A 15,024-nucleotide genomic window follows, 5' to 3' on the forward strand; every position below is an offset into this window, starting at 1 on the left:
GACTGGTTGCCTCCCACAAGTACCCTGACCAAGGCCGAAAATCAAACCTATAACCTAGGTATGTGTCCTTGACTGGGAATCGAATCTGGGACCCCTTGGTGTGTGGACCGATACTCTAACCACTGATCAATACCAGTCAGGGCTATAAGAAATTCACTTTAGATACAAAGACACAGAGATTGAAAGTAAGAGGATGGGAAAAGATATTCCATGTATGCCAACAAATTAGACAACCTAGAAGAAAATGGGTGTATTCCTAGAAACATAATCTTTCAAGACTGAATTGTGAAGAAACAGAAAATCTGAATATACTGATTACTAGTGAGGAGATTGAATCAGTAATAAAAAATCTCCCAAAAAACAACAGTTTAGGACCAGACAGTTTCACTGGTGAATTCTATCAAACATTCAAAGAAGATTTTAGTAGCTATTCTTCTCAACCTCCTCCAAAAAATTGAAGAGGAGAGAATGCTTCTAAACTCATTTTACGAGGCCAGCATTACCCTGGTACCAAAACCAGACACATATACTACAAATATACTACAAAAAATAAAATTACAGGCCAACATATTGATGAACATAGATGCAGAAATCCTCAGCAAAATATTAGCAAATCTAATTCAATAATACAGTAAAAAGGTAATGCATCGTGATCAGGTGGGATTTATTCCAGGGGTGCAGGGATGGTCCAGCATCCACAAATTAATCATTGTGATATACCACATTAACAAAATGAAGGATAAAAATTATATCATCTCGATAGATGAAGAAAAAACTTCTGAAAAAATTCAACATCTGTTTAAGATTTAAACTCTCAACAAAGTGGGCATAGAAAAAAAATACCTGCACAGCAAAAGAAACCATCAACAAAACAACGAGAAAACCCACTGTGTGGGAAAACATATTTGCCAATGTCATATCTGATAAGGGCCTAATCTCCAAAATTTATAGGGAACTCATACAACTCAACAAAAGGAAGATAAACAATCCAATCAAAAAATGGGCAAAGGACCTAAATAGACACCTTTCAAAAGAGGACATTCAGAAAGCCAAGAGACATATGAAAACATGCTCAAAGTCACTAATCATCCGAGAGATGCAAATCAAAACAACAATGAGGTACCATCTCACACCTGTCAGACTGGCTTTCATCAACAAATCAACAAACGACAAGTGCTGGAGAGGATGTGGAGAAAAAGGAACACTTGTGCACTGCTGGTGGGAATGCAGACTGGTGCAGCCACTATGGAAGACAGTATGGAGTTTCCTTAAAAAACTGAAAATGGAACTCCCATTTGACCCTGTGATCCCACTCCTAGGAATATATCCCAAGAAACCAGAAACACCAATCAGAAAGGATATATGCACCCCTATGTTCATAGCAGCACAATTCACCATAGCTAAGATCTGGAAACAGCCTAATTGCCCATCAGTAGATGAATGGATTAGAAAACTGTGGTACATCTACACGATGGAATACTATGCTGCTCTAAAAAGGAAGGAACTCTTACCATTTGCAACGTCATGGATGGAACTGGAGAGCATTATGCTAAGTGAAATAAGCCAGTCAATGAAGGAGAAATACCACATGATCTCACTCATTCATGGATAATAGAGACCATTATAAACTTTTGAACAATGATAGATACAGAGGCAGAGCTGCCTCAAACAGATTGTCAAACTGCAGCGGGAAGGCCGGGGAGGGTTGGGGGGCAGGAGGTAGGGGGGTAAGAGATCAACTAAAGGACTTGTATGCATGCATATAAGCATCACCAGTGGACATAAGACATTAGAGGATAGGGGAGGCTAGGGGACTTTCTAGGGCGGGGGGATAAAATGGACACATATGTAATACCCTTTGTAATACTTTAAGCAATAAATTAAAAAAAAAAAAAGATTAAAAAAAAATAAATTTAAAAAAAAAAGAGATAATACTAATTTAGACTAAGAATTTGAGCTGTTGGAAACTATAGGAGGTTACAGAAATACTGAATAAGCAGGAAAAGACTGGAATAATAAATGTAGATGGATGAGGTTGGTTTTATAACCGGATGTAAATGTAAGTAAATTTATAGAAAGAGGGGAGATAGTTGAGGAATTTCGTGCGGGGGAATGTCAAGGGTGGGGGGGGGGGGGAGACATATGTAATACTCTTTGTAATACTTTAATCAATAAAACAAAATAAAAAAAAATACCTAGACAAAATAAAAGCCATTTATGTCAAACCCTCAACAAATATAATATCATTGGTAAAAAGATGAAAACTTTTTTTCTATGATCAGGAACAAGACAGGGATGCCTATTCTCACCACTTTTACTCAACATAGTATTGGAAGTCCTAGTCAACGCAGTTAGGCAAGAAAAAGAAATAAAAGCCCCAGCCGGTTTGGCACAGTGGATAGAGCATTGGCTCGTAGACTGAAGGAAGGGTCGCAGGTTCGATTCTGGTCAAGGGCCAGTACTTTGGTTGTAGGCTTGATCCATGTGCGGGAGGCAATCAATCAATGTCTCTCTCTCACATTGATGTTTCTCTGTCTCTCTCCCTTCCTTCCATTCACTCTAACAATCAATGGAAAAATATCATTGGGAGAGGATTAACAAAAATAAAATAAAATAAAGAAATAAAAGGCATATAAATTGGAAAGAAATCTGTCATTATATATATGTGTGTGTGTGTGTGTGTGTGTGTATATATATATATATAAATTATATGTACGAAACCCAAAAGACTCTGTCAAAGAAGTACTAGAACTAGTAAATGAATTCAGTAATATTAATAGGATACAAAATCGATATACAGAAATCTGTGGTGTTTCTATATATTAACAAGTTCTCAGAAAGAGAAATTAATAATCCCATTCATAATTACATCAAAGAGAGTAAAATACCTAGGAATAAATTTAAGGTGGTGAAAGACCTATACATTGAAAAGTATAAGACTGATTAAATAAATTGAGGAAGACACAAGTAAATGGAAAGATACTCTGCTCATGGATTGGAAGAATTAATATTGTTAAAATGTCAATACACAAAGCAACCTACAGATTTAGTGTAACCCCTAACAAAATTCCAGTGACATTTTTCGAAGAACTAGAACAAAGAATTCTAAAATTTGTATGGAATTACAAAAGATCCTGAATAGCCAAAGCAATCTTGAGAAAGAATATTGAGAAAGAACAAAACAAAGAACAAATCACACTTACTGATTTCAAATTATACTACAAATCTGTAGTAATCAAAACAGTATTCTGTGGACATAAAAACAGACACTTAGATCAATGGGACAGAATTGAGATCCCAAAATTAAACCCACACATATATGGACAATTAATTTACAACAAAGGAGCCAAGAACATACAGTGGAGAAAGGACACACACTTTAGTAAATGGTGTTCGGAAAGCGACTGCCACTAGACCACTATCGTATACCATGCAAAAAAATGAATTTAAAATGAATTAAAGACTTGAATATAAGACCTGTAATTATAAAATTCCTAGAAAATAACATAGTGAGCTCCTTGATACTGGTCTTAGCAGTGATTTTGTGGATATGATTTAAAAGGCAGGGGAAACAGAACCAAAAATAAATGGGATTACTTCAAACTATAAAGTTTCTGCATAGCAAAGAAAAAACCATCAGCCAAATGGAAAGGCACCCTAGTGAATGGGAGAAGATACTTGAAAATCTTACATCTGATATTGAAAATATATAAAAACCTCATACAACTCAGTAACATAAATCAAACAACCAATTAAAAAATGGGCAGAGAATCTGATTAGACAGTTTTCCAAAGAAGACATACAGATGGCCAACGGGCGCATGAAAAGATATTTAACATCACTAATTATGAGGCAAATGCAAATCAAAACCACAATGAGATATCTCTTCATATGTGTTACATTGACCATTATAAAAAAGATAAGAAATAACAAGTGTGGCCCTAACCGGTTTGGCTCAGTGGATAGAGCGTCGGCCTGCGGACTCAAGGGTCCCAGGTTTGATTCCGGTCAAGGGCATGTACCTTGGTTGCCGACACATCTCCAGTTAGGGGGTGTGCAGGAGGCAGCTGATAGATGTGTCTCTCTGATCGATGTTTCTAACTCTCTATCCCTCTCCCTTCCTCTCTGTAAAAAATCAATAAAATATATTAAAAAAAGAAAAGAAAAAAGAAATAATAAGTGTGGGAGAGGATACGGACAGAAGGTAACCTGCCTGGCTGGTGTGGCTCGGTGGTTGAGTATTGATCCAGGAACCAAGAGGTCACTCATTAGATTCCTGGTCAGGGCACATGCCCGGGTTGCGGGGCTCGGTTCCCAGTCGTGGGGTGTGCAGGAGGCAGCTGATTGATGATGTTCCTCTCTCATTGATGTTTCTCTCTCTCTATCCCTCTCCCTTCCTCTCTCTCTAAAAAAAAATCAATAAAAACATATTAGAGTAGTGGTTCTCAACCCTTTAATACAGTTCCTCATGTTGTGGTGACCCCCAATTTCATTGTTACAAATTGAACATAATTAAAGCATAGTGATTAATCACAAAAACAATATGTAATTATATATGTGTTTTCCGATTGTCTTAGGCGACCCCTGTGAAAGAGTTGTTTGATCCCCAAAGGGGTCGCAACTCACAGGTTGAGAACTGCTGTATTAGAGAGAGAGAGAGAGAGAGAGAGAGAGAGAGAGAGAGAGAAGGGAACTGTATTATACTTTTTTTAAAAAATATATATTTTATTGATTTTTTACAGAGAGGAAGGGAGAGAGATAGAGAGTCAGAAACATCGATGAGAGAGAAACATCGATCAGCTGCCTCCCGCACATCTCCCACCGGGGATATGCCCGCAACCCAGGTACACGCCCTTGACTGGAATCGAACCTGGGACCCTTCAGTCCGCAGGCCGACGCTCTATCCACTGAGCCAAACCGGTTTCGGCTGTATTATACTATTAATAGGAATGTAAACTGGGTGCAGCTACTATAGAAAACAGTAAGCAGATTCCTGAAAAAAAGAATAGAATTACAGTATGACCCAGCAATTCCACTTCTGGGTTTTATCTGAAGAATACAAAAACACTGATTTGAAATGATATATACACCCCTATGTTTATTGTAGCATTATTTATAATAGCTAAGATATAGAAACAATGTAAGTGTCCATCTATAGATGAATAAAGAAGAAGTGGTACATATATACAATGGAATACTATCTCTATATATAAAAGCCAACTGACCAGAATGACTGCTGGCTATGATGTGCACTGTGGCGGGCCCCCTCTCCCAACCTCCTGTGGCCCCCTCTGGCTGACTCAGCCCCCAATTGGCCCCCTCACCCCGATCGGGGGCGGGGCTGGCTGGCCAACCTCCCGTGGCCCCTCCCCCCCAGCCGGCCCCGCCCCAATTGACCCCGGATTCGTGCATGAATTCATGCACTGGGCCTCTAGTTTAATCATAAAAAGGTGAAATTTTCCCATTTGAGACAGTGTGGGTGGACCTTGAGGATATTATGCTAAGTGATATAAGTCTGATGAAGAAAGACAAATACTATATGATTTCACTTATGTGGAATCTAAAAACAAATAAAATACAACAAAAACAAACTCTTAGATACAGAGAACAGATTGGTGGTTTCCAAAGGGGAGGAGAGTGGGGGGTGGGTGAAATGGTGAAGGGGGTCAACTCTAGGGTGATGGATGGTAACTAGATTTTTAGTAGTGATCACATTGTAGTGTATACAGATGTTGAAGCATAAAGTTGTACACCTGAAACTTATATAATGTTATATGCTGATATTATATCAATAAAAAGAAAAGTATCCTTATCCCAAATAAATATTTTCTATGCGAGTAATAGCCAAAAGAGAACTGTGTTGGTTCTTAAATATCAGACAAAATAGACTTTAAATTAAAAAAAGGTTACCAATAAGGACATTATTTTTTTAATATGTTAGTTTTTTTGTTAGTTTTTTGTTTTTTTAATCCTCGTCTGAGGATATTTTTCCATTGATTTTTTTAGAGAGGGTAGAGGAGAGAGGGAAAGACAGAAATATTGATGTGAGAGAATCACTGATTGGCTGCCTCCTGCATGCCCCCACTGGGGATTGAGCCCACAACCCGGGCATGTTCCCTGACTGGGAATTGAACCGTGATCTCCTGGTCCATATGTCGACATTCAACCACTGAGCCATGCCAGCGGGGCTGTAAGAGTTTTTAATATAGTCTTGATACCAGACCATTATAAGATATGTGATTTACAAATATTTCTCTCATTCTATGGGTTGCTTTTTTTTTTTAATATATTTTTTTATTGATTTCAGAGAGGAATGGAGAGGGAGAGAGATAGAAACATCAATGATGAGAGAGAATCATTGGTCGGCTGCCTCCTGCATGCCCCCCACTGGGGATCGAGCTCACAACCCAGGCATGTGCCCTGACCAGGAATCAAACCGTGACCTCCTGGTTCATAGGTTGATGCTCAGCCACTGTGCCGCACTGGCTGGGCTCTATGGGTTGCTTTCTTACTGTCTTGATAGTGTCCTTTAATGCATAACATCTGTCAGTTTGATGAACTCCAGTTTATTTTTTTTTCATTTTATTGAATATATTTGACATATAACATTGTGTAAATTTAGGTGTCAACGTTTAATTTGATACAGTTGTATATTGTGATATGATAGCCATTGTAGTAGTATTTAACACCTCTATCACGTTACGTAATTATCCTTTTTAATGATTGGAATAATTAAGTTCTAGTCTCTTAGCAAATTTGATAATTATAGTACAGTATTGTTGTCTATATGCATTATACAGTTGACCCCTGAACTATGCAGTTCAAAATCTGCATATAACTTTTGACTTCTCCAAAACTTCAGTGTCTCTTGGTATTTGTGGGGGATTCATTCCAGGACCCCCATGGATACCAAAATCTGCAATCTCAAGTCCCTTATATAAAAAACTAGAGGCCCAGTGCATGAAATTTGTGCACTGGGGGAGGGGTTGGTCCCCCAGCTTGGCCTGTGCCCTCTCACAGTGTGGGAGCCCCATGATCATTTGCCCCAAAGAGGTAGGCCCTGCCCACCCATCTGGGGTTCCTCGATGGATTGCCCCAAAGAGGTAGGCTGGAGCCACGGGCCCCACCCCAACGCTGTGTGTGTGGAGGGGCGCGCACATGTAACATCAAGCCCCCGCCCACCCGCGAATGCACGCAGCCCCGCCCACCCACGCGTGCCCTCTGTGCACGCAGCCTCCTGGTGAATACTCTTTGTGGCATAAGGGCATCACGGCGTGAGGGCGTCACAACCACATAGACTTTTATTAGTATAGATGGTGCAAAACATTGCATACAGTCGGCCCTTACTATCTGTGATTTCCAACCACGAGAGAAAATGTTCTTGATCTGCAGTTGGTTGAATCTGTGGATGCAAAACCTGGGGATATGGTGGGCCAAGTATATATCCATTGAAAGAAATCAATATAAGTGGACCCATGCAGTTCAAACCCAAGCTGTACTGTGCTACAGCTCTCCAAGGCTTATTTGCTCCTCATTGTATGTTTATACGCTTAAACCTATATTTTATTTTGCTGCTTGTGCTTTTAGTGTCATATTTAAGAGTCCATTGCTAAATCCAAGATTATTAAGATTTACTCTGCCCTAACTGGTTTGGCTCAGTGGATAGAGCGTCAGCCTGCAGACTCAAGGATCCCAGGTTCGATTCCGGTCAAGGTCATGTACCTTGGTTGCGGGCACATCCCCAGTAGGGAGTGTGCAGGAGGCAGCTGATCGATGTTTCTCTCTCATCGATGTTTCTAACTCTCTATCCCTCTCCTTTCCTCTCTGTAAAAAAAATCAATAAAATATATATTTTTAAAAAAGATTTACTCTTATGTTTGTTTTGAATAGTATTATACTTTTATCTATTAAATTTAGGTCTCTGAGTTAATTTTTTGTATATGATGTGAGTTAAGAGTCTAACTTCATTCTTTTGCCAGTTGTCGTATCACCATTTGTTGAAGAGATTTATTTCCCCGTTGAATGGTCTTGGCATTCTTGTAAAAAAATTATATACCATACCCCTAGCCAGTTTGGCTCAGTGGGTAAAGTGCCTGGGTTCAATTCTAGTGGGGGGAGGGGAGAGCGTGTGTCTTGGTTGCAGGTTCAGTCCTTGACCAATCCATGTCTCTCACATCAATGTTTCTCTCTCTCTGTCTGTCTCCCTCCCTTCCACTGTCTCAGGAGAGGATTAAAAAATTTTTAATTGACCATAGAAGCATGCATTTACCCTTGCACACTCAATTATGTTCCATTGAACTGTATGCCAGTGCTTATGCTAATACCACAATTTTGATTGCTATAGCAGTGTAGTAAGTGCTGAAATTGGGAAGTGTAAGTGCTCTAACTTTGTGCCTTTTTAGGATTGTTTTGACTGTTCTGGGTCCTGTGCAATTCCATATTAATTTTAAGATCATCTTTTCAATTTCTGGGGGGGAAAGGGCAACTGTGATTTTGATAAGGGTTGCACTGACTCTGTAGATTGCTTTGGGAGTATTGCCATCTTAACAATGTTAATTTTGCATTCATGAATATGATTTGTCTTTTATTTATTTAGATCTTCTTTAATTTCTTTTATTAATTAATGTTTTGTAGTTTCCAATGTATATATTGTGCCTCCTTGGTTAAATTTATTCCTAAGTATTCTTTTTGATGCTATTGTGAATGGAATTCTTTTCTTAATTTTCTTTTTGGATTGTTCATTATTAATATGTAGAAATACAGCTGACTTTATGTGCTGATTTTGTATCTTGCAACTTCGCTGAATTTGTGTGTTAATTCTAATAGTGTTTTGTGTGGATTTTAAAAATATTTTCTATATGTAAGATCATATCTTCTGCTTTACTTCTTTTCCAATTAGGTGCCTTTTTATTTCCTTTTCTTTCCTAATTGCTCTGGCTAAAACTTTCAGTACAATGCTGAATAGTGTGGAATGAACTAAAAAAAAGAGTCTGGAAGCTTTGCTAGAAATAAATGACAAAGGGTCTTAGTGTTTGTAACTAGAAACACATCTAGGCAAAATCCAAGAAGTGTACTGCAGAAAAAAGGAAAATTAAGAGTTCTTGTAGTAAAAGTCACATCCTTAAGAATAATCAGTTTTGCATTCGAGGTCTTAGGGCTTGGTCTAGGATGGTTATCAGTCAGGTGTCAGGCTGTCTGGATGATGGATGCCAGGTGGTCTGTTGGATGCTTGCCAGGAGGTCTAGTCACATCCTGAGCTCTTTAGGGGGTCGTCAGAGGTTTATCTGCAGGTAAATGGATGTTCAGGCATTGACACAAGATTGGAAGTTTGAAAGTTTAAATTTTCAGTTTAGTTAAGACAAAAAGAATTGTTTCCTCATGCCTCAACCTTCATAATGATAGTTTAGCAGCTCGGTTAAAGTGACTTCATTTTGTATTTCCCCTGTCTTCACCCTTTCCTCATTGGCGAAATGGGCATCAGTGTCTTTTTCCTAATCTTGGGAAAGCTTTCAGTTTTTATAAGTGTGTTAGCTGTGGGTATTTCATAAATGCCCTTTATCATGTTGAGGAAGTTACCTTCTCCTAGTTTGTCAAATGTTTGTTGTTGTTGTTTTATCACAAATGGGCGTTGGATTTCTCAAATGCTTTTTCTACATCATTGAGATGATCATGTGCATTCCTGCAATAAATCCCATTACATTGTGGTGTATAATCCTTTCAATGTGCTGCTGTATTGATTCAATTTGCTACTATTCTGTTGAGGATTTTCCTCTATATTCATAAGGAATTTTGGTCTGTAGTTTTCTTGTCATGTATTTGTCTTGCTTTGGTAACAGGGTAATGCTGGCCTAATAGAATGTGTTAGGAAATGTTACCTTCTTATTTTCTGAAGAACAGAATTTTGGTGTACTATAAAAAGTTTTGAAGTGGGGAATCAGGCTATCTAAGATCTATTTCTAGCACCTCTGCTAATAATTGGCAATAGACCTTGGACAAATTACTTCCTCCCTTTTAGCCTTTCTTTCCTCATCCTGATTTCATCTTTAAAGTTAGGGTTTAAGTCTGGCCAGTGTAGCTCAGTGGTTGAGCGTCAACCTATGAACCAAGAGGTCACAGTTCGATTCCCCATTAAGTCACATGCCTGGGTTGTGGGTTTGATCCCCAGTAGGGGTCATGCAGGAGGCAGCCAATCAATGATTCTCTCTCATAATTGATATTTCTATCTCTCCCACTCCCTTCCTCTCTGAAATCAATAAACATATACTTAAAGTGAGGGTTTAAGACTAGATGACAAAGGGTCTTAGAGTTTGTAACTAGAAACACATCTAGGCAAAATCCAAGAAGTGTACTGCAGAAAAAAAGGAAAATTAAGAGTTCGTGTAGTAAAAGTCACATCCTTAAGCTCTAAAGCAGTGGTTCTCAACCTTCCTAATGCCGTGACCCTTTAATACAGTTCCTCATGTTGTGGTGACCCCCAATTTCATTGTTACAAATTGAACATAATTAAAGCATAGTGATTAATCACAAAAACAATATGTAATTACACATGTGTTTTCCGATGGTCTTAGGCGACCCCTGTGAAAGGGTCGTTCGACCCCCAAAGGGGTCGCGACCCACAGGTTGAGAACCGCTGCTCTAAAGCAACAGTTGCCTCTAGGTCCAAAAGGTTGGCTAGAAAGGTTGGCTACCGCTGCTCTAAAGTATGTTTTCATGATTGTTATTCTATGTACTCCAAAGGCCCAAATTAAAGCTAACAAATGAGTTTTAAGAATGCAGAATTCAGCTAAGTATTATAAAGAAATTTTCAACAGTGAGAGCTGTTCCACGTGGAATGAACTGTGAAGGAAATGATCTCATCACAAGCTATTGTTTATTAGGGACTAGACAACCTCTTAGGGACATGTCGAGAGGATTTTTGTGATTTTTATGGAATGTTTGGCTGGACTTACTCTCAGCTCTAAAATCTGTATCTTATTGAATGACCAACAGAGATGAAAACCTGTCTTTTTCTAAGAGGACAAAGCTGATCTGAGGTTTTGTTCTGTAGTATTTTGTTTTTGTTCTGATAACAAATGTTATACATATTTGTTATAAAAATTTTAAATAATATATATGTGACCTGGAAATAAAAAGTGCCCAGAGAGAACCACTATTAACAGTTTGTTACATTTACATATTTTTCTATTCGTATTTTTTAAAATAAATATATTTTTATTGATTTCAGAGAAGAAGGGAGAGGGAGAGAGAGAGAGAGACAATCACTGATCAGTTGTCTCCTGCATGCCCCACACTGGAAGTGAACTGTGACCTCCTGGTTCATAGGTCGAGGCTCAACCACTGCCATGCCAGTTGGCAGGGCTATTTGTATGTTAATATTTATACATTTTTAGATGTTTATGACATCTGTTAGGTTCTTCAACATTTCCTGCCTAAGAGTATCTCTCAAATATCTATCCATATTAGTATCTATCCCATCTCTTAATCTAGTAATGTAAATATTCTTTTAAATAGATTTTTTTAAAAGATTAACTTCTATTGATAGACATGTTAACAGTTTATCGTTGTTACAACCATGATTTAGTAAACTTCTTGTATTTATAATTTGCATATCTTGGCAAGCATTTCCACAGGATGAATTTCTAGAAATGGAATTGCTGGGTCAAGAAATATACACATTTTAATTATTAATGGATCTTGTTAAACTGCCCTCTAAAAAAGTTATAGCAGTTAACAATTGCACCAACAGACATGAACAGTGCTCTTAATCCAGTATTAAAGAGAGGATAAGGAATCATCAGTATTTTTAGTCTTCATCAGTCTAACATGGTAAAACTATCTACTTTATTAACTATTTCTTTAATTATTAGTGAGGTTGAGCGTGTTTTCATACTGATCATTTGGCTTTTTCTGTCAGTTGTCTGTTGTTCATATTGTTTATATGTTTGATTTTTCATTTTTTATCAGCATTATATATATTATAGTTTAAAAGTCAAATAATTCTGCAAACATTACAAAACAAAACACATCTGTCCTCTGCCTTAACTGGGGGTATGTGGTGGTAGATATGGGCAGTGGCAGGCCAAGTAGAGTGTGGGTGGGGAGGCGAGGCTGCAAGGCAGCTGGAGCTGCGCGGGCCTACCCTTGCATGAATTTCGTGCATCGGGCCTTGTGTGTGTGTGTGTGTGTGTGTGTGTGTGTGTGTGTGTATTTATATATTTATATATATAATTTTACTTTTAAATATTATGTATTGACTTCCTATTATGGAAGGTGATAATTATCTTATACTGTTATACCTATATCCTTCACACACACTTTTCTTCCTCTGAACTTTTTTTAATTTTAAATTTATATTTTTAGAGAGAGAGGAAGGGAAAGGGCAAGAGAGAGGAACTTGGTGCATGGGACAACGCTCAACCAACTGAGTCACATTGGCCAAGGCCTCCTTTTCCTCACAATTTTTAGTTGAATAAGTATTCCTTATTTACATTATTATGACATGTAAGTATTATTCACAGTTAAGCCATGTGATATGTTTGGTCACATATCCTTTTCTTTAGGATTCCTTTGGAATATTTCTTATTGATTTATAAGAACTCTTTATATGTTAGGAATAAGCCCTTTTACGTACATGCTGCAGGTATCTTTCCCTAGTTTGTCATCTGATTTTATTGATATAATTGGTACAGACATTTTTTTTTAAATATATTTTATTGATTTTTTACAGAGAGAAAGGGAGAGGGATAGAGAGTTAGAAACATCGATGAGAGAGAAACATCGATCAGCTGCCTCCTGCACACTCCCCACTGGGTATGTGCCCGCAACCAAGGTACATGCCCTTGACCGGAATTGAACCTGGACCCTTGAGTTCGCAGGCCGACGCTCTATCCACTGAGCCAAACTGGTTAGGGCGGTACAGACATTTTTACAGACTATATCGAACCCACAATCTTTTGCCCAGGTCCTTTCCTTATATTTCAACCATCCTATGGTCTGAGGATTCTATTATTTGCTGTTCTGTTTGGATGACCCATCTTGTTATTCCTGCTTTTCCATCCTTGTGCATCTAAATTTGTTCTTCCTGCCTAGAAATCTGATTTTAGATACTTGCTGTAGCCACCAGTTTTACAATTCTTGGGGACCTCTCACCCTCCAGGCTGCTCTAGGTTAAAGGTGGATTTTGAGGAGGAGAAATGAGCAGAAACATACTTGGGACATTGCTATGTCTTCACTATTATGGAAACATAATTAATAGCACTAGCTCTCACTTTGAGTGCTTTATAATGTGCCAAGTATTTTGCCGTGAGGTAGGTAGTATTATTTTTGCCATTGTATGTATGGATCAAGAAACTGAAGTTCAGAGATTAACTGAGGTCCTCTCAATCAATGATTATCAGAGTCAGGATTCATACCCAATCCATCCAGCTCCCCTGCTCTCCCCACTCTCCCCACTCTTCCATGATGCCTATGTATTTGCTCAATTAGCAGATATTCCTTGATCCTTTATAGCGTTGTCACGTGGTTCATCCTTTGTCCAGCATATGCTACCTACTCACCCTTTAATCACTCAGTAGCCATCTTGGTTATCGGATATAAAGACCTGATTATGAAAGGTAAAATTATAAAGATAATAAAAATATGTAGGTAAATAGGATAAAAACTTGATAAATTTAATTATATTAAGGGTTTTTGTTCAGTAAAGGATTACCATAGGCAAAGTTAAATGATAACAGAATGGGAGATTAGTAATGATTAAAACTGACAATAGAGCCCAGCCAGAATTGCTCAATTGAGCATCAACCCATGAACCAAGAGGTCACCGGTTCGATTCCCGGTCAGGGCACGTGCCTGGATTGAGGGTTCGATCCCCAGTAGGGGGCATGCAGGAGGCAACTGAACAGTGTTCCTCTTCATATTGATGTTTCTATCTCTCTATTCTTCCCCCTTCCTCTCTCTCTAAAATAATCAATAAAAACATTTTAAAAATTTAGAAAAAACTGACAATAGATTCATATACAGAGTGACTTCTACAATTACACTACTTAGAACAGCACACAATTAAAATTTTTTGAATTGTTTCTAGAATTTTCCATTTAATATTTTTGGGTCAGTATTGCCCATAGGTAACTGAAACTGCAGATGAGTGAAAAAGTAACAGACAGAAAGATATACAACACTCAATAATAAATTTAAAATACATGCACACAAAAAATACAGTTTGTAAGAACAGATACAAAAAATATATACATCTTGCCATAGCTGGTTTGGTTCAGTGGATAGAGCATCGGCCTGCAGACTTAAGGGTCCCAGGTTTGAGTCCGGTCCAGGCCATGTACCTCAGTTGTAAGCTCTGGCATGAGGCAACCAATCAATTTGTCTCTTTCACATTGATGTTTCCCTCTCTGTCTCTCCCTCTTCCACTGTCTCTAAAAATCAATGGGAAAATATCCTCAGGTGAGGATTAACAGCCACCACCAAAAAAATTAACAAATTTAAAATATATATACACATCTTAAACACATTAGAATGTCTATGGGGGAAGAATGGGAATAAAAAGAAAACAAAACAGCTCTCCAGAGAATGTTGTATAAAGGAGAGGCACTGAGATGGTTGAACAGTAGAAACTATTCAAAATTAGCTATTCAGAGCTTTTTTTTTAAAAAAAAAATAAAGGTTCTTATGACATGCCAAGAAATGATGGAATTAATTGATAAGGCTCTGTTTCTCTCAAACTGAATGAATTTTTTTGTTCTTCACTAGTGCTGGTTGGCGATTCAGCCTTTCATTGTGTACCCATGACCACAGCTCTGTTCTTTTAGACCAGGTTTCTCAATAAGGAGACTATTAACATTTGGGCCAGATGATTCTTTTTTTGGCGGGAGGGGGAAGGGAGTTGGGTTACTAACTATCCTGTTCATTGTAGGATGTTTAGCAGCATCCCTGGCCTCTACCCAATAGATGCTAGTGGCATCCCTCCCAAAATTGTGACAGCCAAAAGTGTCTCCAAACATTGCCAAATGTCCT

The 15,024-nt window shown here is 38.1% G+C and overlaps 1 protein-coding gene across 7 annotated transcripts in view; it reads left to right on the forward strand.

Moving 5' to 3' along the window:
• The window catches only part of RNF121 (ring finger protein 121), a 68,927-nt gene that overhangs the window by 26,371 nt on the left and 27,532 nt on the right, over positions 1–15,024 (forward strand). The window lies entirely within an intron of this gene.

This window comes from Myotis nattereri, assembly GCF_964212035.1.
Source record: "Myotis nattereri genome assembly, chromosome: 9".
Taxonomy (NCBI): Eukaryota; Metazoa; Chordata; class Mammalia; order Chiroptera; family Vespertilionidae; genus Myotis; species Myotis nattereri.